Here is a 13,867-nt window from a genome sequence, read left to right as displayed (position 1 = left end):
CCTAATCCAGGAGGACTCAAATTCAACTTTCCACTTGAAACCACCTGCTGTGTGGCCTTGAATACACCATATGGTTTTCTGTGCTTTGAGTGTAACTTCAGGGGAAGCTTGAAGTAGATGAATGAGTTTATGATAAGAGATTTAAATCACAGTTACTTACCAACTGGGTGAACTTGGGCATACTTTTTTTTTAGCCTTTCTGAACTACACATCTCCCTTTTCTTGTCAAAGGACCTTGAAGGGTTTTGAGGATGAAAGGTGTTAATGCTCGACAAGCGCTTAAAGCTTAATAAGTATCTAATACATATTAGCCATGCCCTCCCTTCCCTGATCAGTGGAGTTAGATAACAGAAAATAATGTGCCAGGAAAATTTGGAATTCCATTTTTCAGCTGGTAAAAACTCAGTGCATTTGGATGCCAAGATATGCTGATATAATGAATAATTTTGGAGAAATTTTACAATTATGTCTAAAGAATGCCAAAATTTGAAGTGGGAACATGTTTCCATGCAACAGTCATTAAAATAATTATACTGCCATATAGGAAAATGTTACTTTTGTTTGTGCATTTTAGTCATATTGGTTAACTGTGTACTTTAAAAAATAATAATTTTCCATCAATTATCTTTTTATAGTTTCAGTGATGACAAAATATGAGGCGCAAGTGTGCTAATTTCATACCACTGTATATTACAGTCCTAAATTTAAATAACAAGAATAGACATATGTAATAAGCCTTTGTTTTTTCTCATTCAACTTAATTATTTTCAAAGTTTTAAAGTTAGGTCTCACGTCAAGACAAGAGTAGTCTCAGTCCCTCCTGTCATATGACATTTGAAGACATTTACATCCTTCTGCAAACCAAGACCCTTGTCTCTGCTTCTCAGTGTGGTGTAAAGTTTAGTAAGAGAATACATAAGAAGAACTTGGCTAGTATCTGATATATAATAAGAATTCAGTTACTACTGTGACTGTCATTATTGTAGGCATTATTTGCAAGAGAAAGAAATTTAATGCAGGACACTGAAATGTACAACATTAGCTAACACTCTCTGCCCACAGAGTCAAGGATGGAAGAGTGCAAGAGATCTGTCAGTGCACTGGGTCTGCAGCCCAGGCAGTGTCCTGTGCAAGTCTCTATCAGGAGGCTGAGGAATCTGTGGTGGAAAACTGAAGGGTGTATGCTAGAAAGTCCAAGGGCTGGTGCTAGACAATAGAGAGCGCATTGGCAAACTGAAAGGCCAGTGCGGGGAGCTGAAGAGTTGATGACGAGAGCCAGGAGACAACACTCAAGGAGAAGGCAAAGGCGAGGACCAGAGATCTTCCCAAGAGAATGGCAGCCATCCTTGGTAAAGGCAAGTACTGAAGCTCAGCCAAAGAGAACAGCTGAAGCTTCTCCAAAAAAAAGCAGCCAGAATGAAAATCAGCAGCAAAAAAGATCTTCCAAGAGAAATCATCATGAAATCCTTCCTTCCTCCTTTTCCTTTTATACCATTTGGACAACAAGCTTCCTCAAGTGGGTCTTCCATGCCCAGAACCACGCTGAAACAACTCAGTGGGGCATTCCCACCAAAGCTGATAATCCCATCCATTAACCACCACAGACATCATCGTTAGGACAGTCTTGGACAGACATGTTCTCTGGATCAAATATTTTCTGGTCTTATATTGAAAAATTTCTCTCAACAATATAAATAGGTCTCAGTTTTAATGGTGTGGCTTTGTGATATTATTTCTTTTTTAGTATTTCCTCTAAAAATCTTGATACAAGAGTTCTGGAGGTGCAGCTCAGTACTAAAGTGCTTGCCTAGCTGATGTGATGCCCTGGATCTAAATTCAAACACTAGGGAAAAAAGATAATTGACTTTTAAATATAGATTTTTTAAAAAAAATCACTACAATGGTCATTTATTTTATTAAAGTTGTACTTTTCCATAGCAAGATGCAATTCCCAAGACTACTACAATCTAGATGCTTGTAAAAGTTTCTCAATGTATCCAAAACCACCAGGAAAAGTGTGCAGTCAAAATCACTGCCCACTGTCTTCTCAATTTTTAAAACTCAGCATTGTGTCTGTGGTTTTAAAATAATGATAATTTAAATTTGAACCTGACTTGTCATTGTTCAGAATGTAGTTGAAATCCTTCTTTTCCCCTCCCTCATCACTCTACATTCCGTGCCATGTGCTCCACAGATGAAAATTCATTTTTACATCAGAAAAAGCAAAACTGAATAAGGAAGGCCATCTGATATGTAGTAAATCAAACAAAACCCAAATGAACTCTGAAGCCAAGTACAAATGTGAGGCGCAGCATGATGTATAGGAAAAGAGCAATGAGCTCAAGTAATTATTTTCAGTTTAATTCACATTCTGCCACTCTTCAAAAGACTCTGAGACAGCCATTTAATTTTCCCAGATTTCTGTGTTTTCTTTGGTAAAATTATGCATAGTCCTACATAATCAAAAGTTAAGCAGTAATTGTAATTAGACATTTATTTCTCATTGATGACTATAAAAATCTTCGTCCTGAACTTCATCAAGTATTACAAGATAATTCTGAGTTTAACCAATTTAAATCTTTATGAATTAAATATTAAAGCAGTTCAATCTTCTCTTTTATTTATTTATTTTTTGAGTATATAAGGAGGATCTAAGGTAAGATATGTCATGATACTTTCAAATGCCTTGGTCAAATTTTCTTTTACACGTTCCACTCAAGTCAGAACAGTGTGGATTAGGTTAGTGTAAATACCTTGAAAGATGACTGGAATCCTGAAAAGAGCTCCCTGCCTAGCTATGTAACTATCTATATATTATTATTTTAGAACTTCTGATTTTGTTGGTCCTACCTGGGGTCTGGTAATTACAGTGATTTCCAACTCATTCTGAAGATCGTTTTGGTTGACAAACCACTGGGCTAGACTCCCTAGGTGCATAAATCAGTGGCTGAATGAGCCCTACCATTACCTGGATAAGGTATAGGTTTCTGACTTTTGGTCTTGTGAATACAAATATTTGTATAGATGCTGCAAACATATCAGGTACAAAGTAAAAACTCTAAATTTTCTCAATGGGCAGAATAATTAGTAGAAACAACTCCAATAAAATTTAGAGATAGCTTGAGTTCCTGTACTCTATTTATAATTTTAAAGTTAAAAACTTAGTATCAGATGATGTTAACCTAACCTGAGAATATATCATATGGGCTACACATTGAGGTTTAGAGAAGTAGTCATAGCATTCTTTTTTTTTTTTTTTGGTACCAGGGATTGAACCTGGGACCTTGCACTTATGAGGCAGGCAGTGGAACCACTAAGCTAAATCCTTGGCCCTGTAGCATCTCTGTTGTAAAATGTTACAAACTTATTATAAAATAGCAATGATGCAGTGACTAATCTCAAAAACAAAGTAGAATAGTGGCTAAAAGTCTGAGAGTTCTAGATTCAAATCCTGAAATTAATCACACTTAAATGCCCTTGACTGGATTATTCTCATTCCATTACTGGGTTTCCTCATGTATAATATGAAGGGAATACCTCCCTTACAGGGTTTATTAAGGATGAAACATTTTTATAGGTCTAGCACATGTGACATTCTATAAAATGCATCTATTATTTGGGTATTTTCATGTAGCAGCCAAAATGGAGGAAAGAGGTCAGCTCTACTTTGCAATGTCCAGGTGATACTGAGGAATTGTCTCTAGTTTGAGGCACCATCCTTTAGAAGACGGACAGGCTGGGCCGGGGATTTAGCTCAGCGGTTTGGTGGCCTGCCTTGCAAGTACAAGGACCCAAGTTCAATTCCCAGTACCAAAAAAAAAAAAGATGGACAGGCCAGGAAGAGTGTGTTCAACAAAGAGAGTAGATGGTGTTTACTAGAGGCTAGGAGGAGTGGGGTGTGGGGGAGGGGGCAGGGAGCTAAGGGGAGGTCGGTTAATATCAGAGTAGATATTGAAGTAAAACTAAGTTGGAGGAAGGGCTTAGCGTTCCAGAGTAGGGTAGAGAGTAGCACAGTGTGCAACAACCTATGATATATTTTACAAAGAATTACAAGAGAAGAGTTTGAAGGTTCCAAACACAAAGACAAATGTGTAAGGAGTTACATTTGTATAAGGAAATGGTATTGGCCCTGATTCAACTAGATACATTTCATGCATGTATTAAATTATCATACAGTGCTCCATAAATATAATTATTGTGTGTCAACTAGAAAGAAGGTACATAAATAAGGAAAAATTAAATCTGAGAAAAGATGGCGATGACCCATAGACCAGGAGTATGAGCAGCTTTGAAGTATATACTATCGAATGCTTTTGAAAGAACTAAGTGTTTTCTCTTGAGAAGAGAAGCCAGAAAAGAACATCAAAGTAGTTAAGAGACAAATACAAAAAAGTCTGTTTTGTCTTTTAACTACACCTAGCACTGCTTTGTTTGAAGCAGAACACAGAGGTCAGTAGAGTATGTCTTCGAAGCTATAATGAGAGGGGATGGGTTTCCTGGATAGGAGGAAGTCTTTTACCCTCCTTTTGCTCAAGACCCATGGTCAAGGTCTTTGTGTAAGGGACTCGTTCCTAAGCTAAGAGTTACTTGCACTAAAGACTTCTAAGGGCCTCTTAGTCTTAGGACTGTAGTGGCATTCCCTGTGCCTTCCTGAAGGCACTCATGTGTGAGTGAGTGTACCTAGAAACTGGCTTCATTGTCAATGACTTGCTGTTCTAAAGATGAAAGTGATTTGTGTCCCATCTCATTTAATACATCTGTCTTTCCCCAGGGCATCCGTCAAGTGCCTACATATTGGGCCCATCCATCTTTCCTGACCTGAAAAATTGAGGGGAGGGTGGCATTGGCCTAATGAACCTCTTCAGAAAAGCATACTTCCCCAAATTAGGTTCTAATTGGGTTGGGAAGCATCAATTGCCTGTGACCTGTTAATATTTCAGGATGTTTCATCTACCTGAGTGATTTCAGAGCTGGCAGCCTTGCAAAAGACAAGCTGGTAGTAATACCAGCAGAGTAATACCCACCAGCCCCATTTTCCCATCTTTCCACCTTCATCCTGCCTGCAAGAAGCATGAGTCTGAGCCTTCATCAGCACTGGGTTACAAAACCAGATATTTACCGAATTTCAACATCAGAAGGTCTTGTTGCCCAGTGGGGTTAGAGTTAGAGAACCACAACACTTGGACCCTCAAGATTTAAATAGGCCTAGGAAAATTCTATAGTTCTACCCATCACCTGATCAGTTAGCTTGCTTGGCATTATCTTGGAGGAGTAGCCTTAAATTTCTTTTTAAACATCCCCCAAATTTGGCAACTCAGCACCATCTCATAATCCATTGCATTTTTGTGCATCTTTGAGAACTAGAAAGGTCTTCTTGAAGTCAGATTGCTATGACTTGCTTAGTTCCTTTGAGGAATAATACTAAATAGATGCTGATAATAGTCTACATTTACAGAACAAGACCTAACCTTCTATCTGGTAAGGGCATTTTTTGGTTTGATTCTGATCATAATGTTGTAGTTTTAATGACATGCATACTATTTTAAAGATTAAAAAACTGAGGTCCATATTGTTCCAGTAATTTTGTGCATATATGTTTGGTACTTTATTCATCTATTTTTTAATTGATAGATGAATTTTTATCTCTTATTGTGTATGATATGATGTTTTGAAGTATATGTAGATTGTGAAATGATTACAGTTAGATAATTTGCTTGTGTAATTATATCATATAGTTATGTCTTGTGTTTCTTTGTGTGTGTGTTTGTGTGTGCAGTGAGAACAGTTATATCGCCTTTTACCACTTATCGAGGATACACCATACCTTATTGTAATTAGCTATAATTGCTATGATATCCAATAGATCTCTTAATGAATTTCCTATTTAAATATAGTTTTATATTTTTGGATTAATTTAATTTCCTCCTTCCAACTTCCCTAGCCTCTATTAGGCGCCATTATATTTTCTATCTTTATAAGATCAACTATTTAATTTAATTTTATTTATTTAATTTTTGGTACTGAAGATTGAGACCAGCATTCTGCAAGTACTAAGCATACATTTTTAGCAGTGAGCTACACTCCTAACTTTTAGATTATACATGAGTGAGATCACGTGGTGTGGTAGTCCGCTTTCCATAATGAAATACTATAATGAAATATTTTGAATGCCCTAGTTGAAGATAGGACAGACTTATTCTGGGGCCTCGATGGAGCTGCTGGGTGGCAGATGTGGGGAGCGTGTAGTGGAGAAAATTATTCACTTTATGGCAGGGAAACAAAAGAGGTAAAGAAGAAGGGGTTGGGATCCCATGATTCCCTCTAGTGATCCAAGGACTTTCCCACAAGGCCCCACCTCTCAGAGGTTCCAGCACTTCCCAATAGGGCCACCTGAGGATGAAGTCTTTACACAAGGGCCTTTGGAGATGCTAATCCAAACCATAACCTATGATACTTATTTTTCTCTGCCTGGATTATTTTACTTAATATCATATCATCTAGGCTCATCCATGTCGTCCCAAATGATGGTGTTTCTTCATTTTGGTGGGCTTAATGGTTTTCCATGGTATATCGTAGAATTTTCTTTATTCATCCATGGATATGTACATTGATCCTAACTTGGTTATTGTGAATTATGCTGCAATAAACATAGAAGTAAAGTGATTTGCCAAGGATCAGTGGTAAATTTCAAACATAGATTCCTGAAATTGAGAGATCACATTCTCTTAGCCTTTAGCTGTACTGCATTTATGCAGCTATGTAGGTCCTTTTCAGAGTGGGGCCCCTTTAGAGCCATGTCTTGGATCCTCATTTTAACTCAAACTTGTTCTCAAGCATAGCATAAACCTGCCCACATATTTGGCAGTCTGAGTTTATCACTGCTCAGAGAAAAGATTTCTAAATTGCATTTAGGGAACATTTGCTGTTTCATTTTTTGTGCTGGTGTTTGGATCCAGGGTGCCCAAAAGCCTACAGTGGGGGTGCCGGAGATTTAGCTCAGTGGTTCCACCACCTGCCTCACAAGCTCAAGGACCCCAGTTTGATCCCTGGTACAAAAAAAAAAATCCTACAGTGGAAGCTGAGAAGAGCTGGGTTGGTAGGATCTGAAAATGCCATCTGCAGCCAGAGTATTTTTGCTTGTCATGTTTATGTACTGGATTTCTGTATAATGTCTCAATTGTACAAAGACTCCATGACCCAAATGTGAATGTGATATCCTAGGTCAGTCACATGTATTACACCAGTCTCTCAGCAAATCCAAAAGTATTTTTGAACCATGTCAATTTAATAAAAGAAGGTTTGCAAGTCTGCCATGCAGCAAAGCCTTCTAGAAAGTTTCTTCACTTGTTTTTTTCTCCAACTCTTCCACCTCTTTTGGCAGCTGCCACCTCTCCATCTCCCTTTTTCTCCCTCTCTCTCTTTCTTTGACCCATATGAAACAGCTGTTCCCTTCACTCTGCTTCTTATTCTTTTACTTACATCTATACCTTTTGTTCTTCTCTACTTCAGGTCTTACCTTGACTTTCTCCCTTAGATACCTGATATCTGAATAATCATAAATCTTCATTTTTCTTGATTTTTTTGATGCATTGACATCTTGGGGCTTTGTTGACTCCAGAGAGGCTGCCATTCCCAGGGCTGGTCAATTCCTGGATACAGTAGAGGATTCACTTAAGGATTCCTTATGTCTGTCAGCCTATATTCAGCCACTTCCTTTGTTGGGCTCTTGTACTCTGGACAACTATTACAATCTCCTATCCACTCCAGAACCAGGTAGCAGGAGATGAGGTCAGCTGTGTGCTCTAGAGGCCACCGAAATTACAGAAACCAGCCAATCCTAAACCTGCATAGTGTGCTTCCTCCAATCTTTGCCACACAAGTCACCACAAAGCTGTTGTTTTTCTCTGCTTTCCCCTCCCTGTTGGCTGATTCTGGTTCTTTCCCATGTAGACTTCTATGGTATCATGTGCCCTCTCAACATCAAATATGTGCATATAATAAACCACCTTTTCAGTGGCAATCATCTAATCCATTCCCATTACCTAATAATAGAACTTATATAGTTTTTTTAAAAAATCCCTGAGTTTATCTCTCTTGATCTCCACATTTTCAGCAACCATTACACTTATCAAAAGCAGACCAGCTTCCTAGAATTCTTCCTCCTAGCAGAACCTTATAAGAGTGTGTTCATGTGGATTTTAAATAGTTAACACTTCTGTTTTTTCCAGTAGAAGGCACACACACACACACACACACACACACACACACACTGCTCATGTCTCTTATCTGCCAGCCTCCACTCAGCTACTGAGCTGGGCCCTGTATACCTTTCTCATTTGCACTGGCCAGAAAGGTTACTTCATCTCCTCCCTTCCTCTTCAGCCTTAGACAATGCTTTATTTACACCCACCCTTGTTCGCCTAAGTAGCTATGATGTTTGGAAAAATGATCCTGAATGAATGGTGTGTATGTCCTCCTGCACTGCCCAAGTGACCCCTATCACAGGAGTAAGCTCACTCTAGTTTTCTGGTTGCTGTGCACTTCTGCTTGAAGCTGGGAACTCCATGGGGCCAGGACCAGAACAATATCTGGCTTACAATGTGTCTGCAACAAATGTTCCTCATTGATTGATTGATTGAATAAATGAATGAATGACTTTAACTTTTGCTCTCTGTCCTTCCTCCCCATTTTCCTCCCAGAAGCTGTAATCAGATACACACACACACACACACACACACACACACACCCACACCCACACACACACACGCACACACATCATACATGCTTCTTTACTACAAAATGATGGCTTTATTTACCTAAATGCAAGTATATATTTAATATATAGAAAATATTGAATTTCATTTCCAATGATTTTTAGGCAGTATGCCTTGAAAAGAGAGGCAGAGGAAGAACTTATGTTTTGTCAACACAGGAAGGTTATCTAGAAATAAGCATGTGGATTTGAGAAAAGAGGAGATAGACTGGTAAAAAGAACTGGAAGTGATGAGTTGAGTGAAAAAAATTGCAGGAAGATAAGAAAGATTGGAAAGAAAAGAGGAAAGGAAAAAGGAGAAGAGAAAAACCAGTTGATTGATTTCTCCTGTCAGAACAAATTCCTTGTCTGCTGTCCCCTGGGAGGATGGGCTTTGGGATCTCATTCTCCCAACCTTAACTTGTTTTCCTATAAATTCTAGTTCTGCATAGGGAAGTTCTTCTTGGACTACTGTCAACAATCACACATGAGGCTTTACAACTGGACTTGCTCTTTGCATTTGGATGTACCTTACTGGAAAAAGCTGAACAGGTTAATAATGGGATGAATCACCTCCTGAAGCCTCCTGGATAGGAACCTTTCTTTGCACTATTTCCTCACTGGTGCCTTGTTCCCAGGTCAAGTACAGGGGAAGGTTTGCGTGTCCTTGTCACCTTCCACTTCTTTTTCCTTGTCTAAAAAGTAACAACAACAAAGACAGATATGTACAAGCTCTGGATTGAAATGATTAGTGTGACTTATCTAAACTGTAGGGAGCAGATGGCATTTAAACAATGGGTACGCTTTGGGCATGCCAATTTGGAGGGTGGAGAGCTCTTTCATTAGGAGAATCAGAGGATATTCCAGGCCTTTCTTTCCACCCCTCCTGTTCATGCATCCAGACACAACTCCACCGGGCCTGCCCCTGGCTTCCTGCTGAGTCGCCAGCAATTGATACCTCAATAACGATGTTGCTGGCTCCAGAGGGGAATAAGGACATTTGGGTCTCTCAGCCTGTCTGCCTTCTTGAGCAGAGGCGTCACTCCCTGTCTGTATCTAACCCTTATTTATCTCTTCCTTCTCCTGGTCCTTGTTCCATTTTGTTATAATATCAGCCATGGGGGAGGAAAGAAAAAGTCAGATGCAGAGATATCACTGGAAGCAAATAGCATTTACTGTTAATGTGGCGGCAAATGGCCTCCTCTCTGACTTGTGATATTTTAACTCTCTTAAAAAAGGAAGTGATACTGCTGTTCCTTTGTCTGGGACAAAAGGCCAGAGAAGATTATTCATCTGGATCATTAACCCTAAGGCACAGTTTTACCCACTTCGGCAGTCAGCGGAGGGTGTCTGTACGGGGAATGGTGACACAGCAGCCTTCGCCAGCCAGAACTCAGGCAGGGCTGAACACGGAGCCTCAGTTGCTGTCTGTATCCACCTCTCCAAGCTGTAAGACCCTGGCTTAGCTTTCTGGAACCTTATGCTTCTCATCTGTAAGATGGTAACAGCGGCCTGTGCCTTGCCTTCTTGGGATGGTGACAAGGAGTGTCATGGGACAACAGCAAAGCCTTTGGTAGTCAAAGTACTATATAAATAGGGCTTCTAATTGCTACTACTGTCTTGTTAGGGTGCCTGCAGGTTCCCCTTCTCTCCCAGTACCACATGCACGGTACTCTTCCATCTCTCTCTATCTCTGAGTCAAAGCGTCCTCTCAGAACAGCTGCTCCTATCAGTCATTTCCCTGTACCATCATTCCTTCTAACCGGCTTCTCCAGATCCAAGCCATTCTCCTTCGAGCCGGCAGACTTATCTTTCTGAAACACACACCGGATCCTGCTCACACAGTCACCCCTGTGGTTCCAGCTGCCTGTGAGTTTACTTATGCACTACAGTCAGGCCAATTTAGCCATCACCTACTGAGCCTGCCATTTCCAGGTGACCGATCCGGATCTGCTTAGCACAGTTGCAGAACAGCAAGAGGGTTGGTATGTGAGTTAAAGCAGTGTGGTAGGAACCATGGTGAAGGAGGAAGGCAGGGTCTGGGAGATGATAATGAGTCTCAACTCTATCCTACCTGCAAACAGGAACATTTGCAGAGTATAAGGCAGGAAGATGACATGATTGGATTTTACCTTTTCATAAGATCACTCTATTTGCATTGTGGAGACTGGAATTTTTTGTAGCTGAGATTCCAATTCTGACTTCAGAGCACTTCCTTAATCAAATATTCCAACTTCCATTTCAAGCCATCTCTCCTATCAATCACACATACCCTGTATACTCCGAACGCTGGGCTATTGTTTTCTATGTGCCACGCTCTTCCACATTTTGAATTTGACTCTTTGCCTGGTAGCACCCTCTGTGCTATGCCGGCTGGCATCACAGGTCTGACTATGCTTCATGCTTCACTATGGGCCAGAACTTGAGCCTTCTCAAGGCTCAACACAGACCGGGGAGATAATCAGACAACAGGTATTAGCACAGACCCACCGTGCACCTGTCCCGGAGCTGGGCTCCTGAGGTATAAGTGGAACGAGATGGATACTGCCTTGGCCTTCAAAGAACTTCCGGTCTAAAGGGTAAGAGAGTGTAAAGAGGAAATAGGAAACATGCAAGGGAGCCTGTGCCAGGAAAGATAACCCAGTGCCGCAAGTGCTCACTGGGGAGCGCAGAATCATTCATTTATAGTTTCACAGAATCTTAAGCTTGTAAAGTCAAATCATCCCAGGAGGGAAAAAAAATCAGAAATTGGGAGTGAATATGTATCAAGTCTCTGGAGGATGGGGTGGCTGTATAAGCTCAGAAGTGGTAGAAGAAACCACCAAGGAAAAGACATGAAGCAAACTAGAGAAATGCTCACAGCAAATACGGCAAAGGATTACTATCTTTATTATGTAAAGAGTGCATGAAAATCAATTAAATTCACTAAGACCCTAGCAGATAAATGAGCAAAGGACACTGACATTTCTCTAAAGAGGAATATATGCAATTTGTTAACAAACACAAGAAAAATGTTCACCCACTCTACTAATCAAAGAAAACCTTATTAAAGTCACGAGATAATATCCCCCCCCGTCCTATTGAATTAGCAAAGTTTAAGCAAAAACAAGCAGACTCAGGCTGTCCAGCGCTCGTGAGAGTGCAAGGGTGTAGAGACTCCTGTGCGTTGCCAGTGAGCATATAGTCCACAGCAGCCATTTTGTTTTGAAAAACAATTCAGGAATGTGCTTGAAGAGTTCTTAAAATATGATTTAATTTTAGTAATTTCATTTTAGGGGGCCTTTTTCTAAAGAAAAAATGCAAAATAGAGAAAAAGATACAGGCATGGATATTTTTTTCCTGGAATTTTATTTATAGCAGAAGGAGGGGAGAAGAGGCTAAATAGCAAACCGAAGGGGTACAGACATCCCCGTAAGGAAACTTGCCATGGCCATTTAGAAACATATTCGCGAAATTCTTATGCGCTGTACTAAAGTGAAGTGGAAACGGAGAATGGAAACAGAAATGACGTGTTTGATCTGATTGCGCTCATCGAAAGAGAACCGCAGATGCTGTCGTGTAAAGATGCCCCGGGGTGTCAGGGAGGTAAGGGCCTCCCGAGTGATGCTGCATGAAACGGTTTGGGCACAGGGAGTTGGACTGGGTCGCCTGGCTGGTGCCTCCTCCAAGGTTGGAGGCTCGATAAGGCCATGGGGAATGGTTCTGGCCTCTTTGGAACCTGACTTGGAACTCATTACTTCTAAGCTGTGCGGGTTTGGAGAAGCAGGACTAGACAGCCTCCTCGGATGGTTGCAGAATGATTTGGTAACTTGGTAAAGGTTGCACAGATAAGTAGTAGGCTTAGGACTGGAATTAAGGCTTTCTGACTTCCAAGAAGAGCAGTTCCTATCTCAATATGCATATGCTTTGGTGGCCAATCATTGGCATTTGTTTGGGGAGTGGTGTGTGTGTGTGTGTGTGTGTGTGTGTGTGTGCGCGCTACATCAATAGACTTGTGCTGGTGCGCGTACAATCCTTGTATGTATGTTCAGTGGACAAGTAACCAGCCATCCTGGATTGCTTGAGATTGTGGTTTATCACTAAAAGTCAGGTTGAGACAGCTGGTCACCCTAAATGCTCCTGTTTCACTTCGGTGAACACACGATTTGCGGGGGTCCTACACATCTCCTGATAAGTCTGGGTCGGTTTTTCTGCTTCATATGAGTTGCCTCCAGCCACTTAATCAATCCTCTTCACAGCATCTTTATCCTTGGGCCAGACTTTTCCTGAGGTAGGAGGGACTCAGCCAAAGCCCCGAGGTCTGGTTCCCAGGGTCGGTGGTCTCGTGAAGGCAGCCACCGCGGCACCATCTAGCCGGCTTCTGGGAAGCTGATAGGCATGCTTCCCTGCCGACCCTGTCTCCGCAACCCAGGAGTATTTCTGTTTGCTTTCATCGTGCTGAAATGCACTCGTATCTCTCGCGCCGCTTAATTAGCTCTAATAGGGTGGAGATTGTCCTTGGACGGCTTCCCGCAGCTGCCCTCTGCTGGCCGGAAGCCGCATTGTCAGCTAGAAACGGGACCTGCTTTTGCTTCAGAGGCCAGGAGGCCTGCGATTGCCAGAGCCGCCCTGCGACTGAGGGACGATTGTGACAAAAACCTGCAGCACTAGCTCTGGCACACTAAGCACCCACTAATACTCCTTCTCTGAGTAAATGTGTACAAAAACGCTTTCATGTACCTGACCACGTTGTTAAAACTAACCCCGCTGTTGGAAACGTAATTCTAACCTTTATGCCTTGAACAAGTAGCTTCACCTCTTTAAAGCTCAACTTTCTCATCTGTGAAATGGGCTGTGCTGTGGCATTCATCAGATTCTGGCAAGGAGTAGCAGAAAATGTCATCTGGGAGCCTTGCCTAGTGTCTGGAATCCAAGGAATATTAAATAAATGTGACTGTTATTATGATGATGATGATGATGATGATGATGATGATGATGATGATGATGATGATTATATTTTTATGATACCAGGGATCAAACTTGGGCCCTTGAGCCTATGTTTGGCAGTGGAACCACTGAGCCAAATACTGGAACCTAGTAGGTAGTAGTAGTAGTAGTAGTAGTAGTAGTAGTAGT

At 41.0% G+C, this 13,867-nt stretch overlaps 1 long non-coding RNA gene across 1 annotated transcript in view; it reads left to right on the top strand.

Moving 5' to 3' along the window:
- The window catches only part of LOC104847502, a 47,182-nt gene that overhangs the window by 26,335 nt on the left and 6,980 nt on the right, over positions 1-13,867 (top strand). The gene's annotated exons all lie outside the window — the stretch shown is intronic.

The sequence above is a fragment of the Fukomys damarensis genome, unplaced genomic scaffold, assembly GCF_012274545.1.
Source record: "Fukomys damarensis isolate Sample0158 unplaced genomic scaffold, DMR_v1.0_HiC HiC_scaffold_36, whole genome shotgun sequence".
Classification (NCBI taxonomy): Eukaryota; Metazoa; Chordata; class Mammalia; order Rodentia; family Bathyergidae; genus Fukomys; species Fukomys damarensis.
This window is presented reverse-complemented; position numbering and strand designations above follow the sequence as displayed.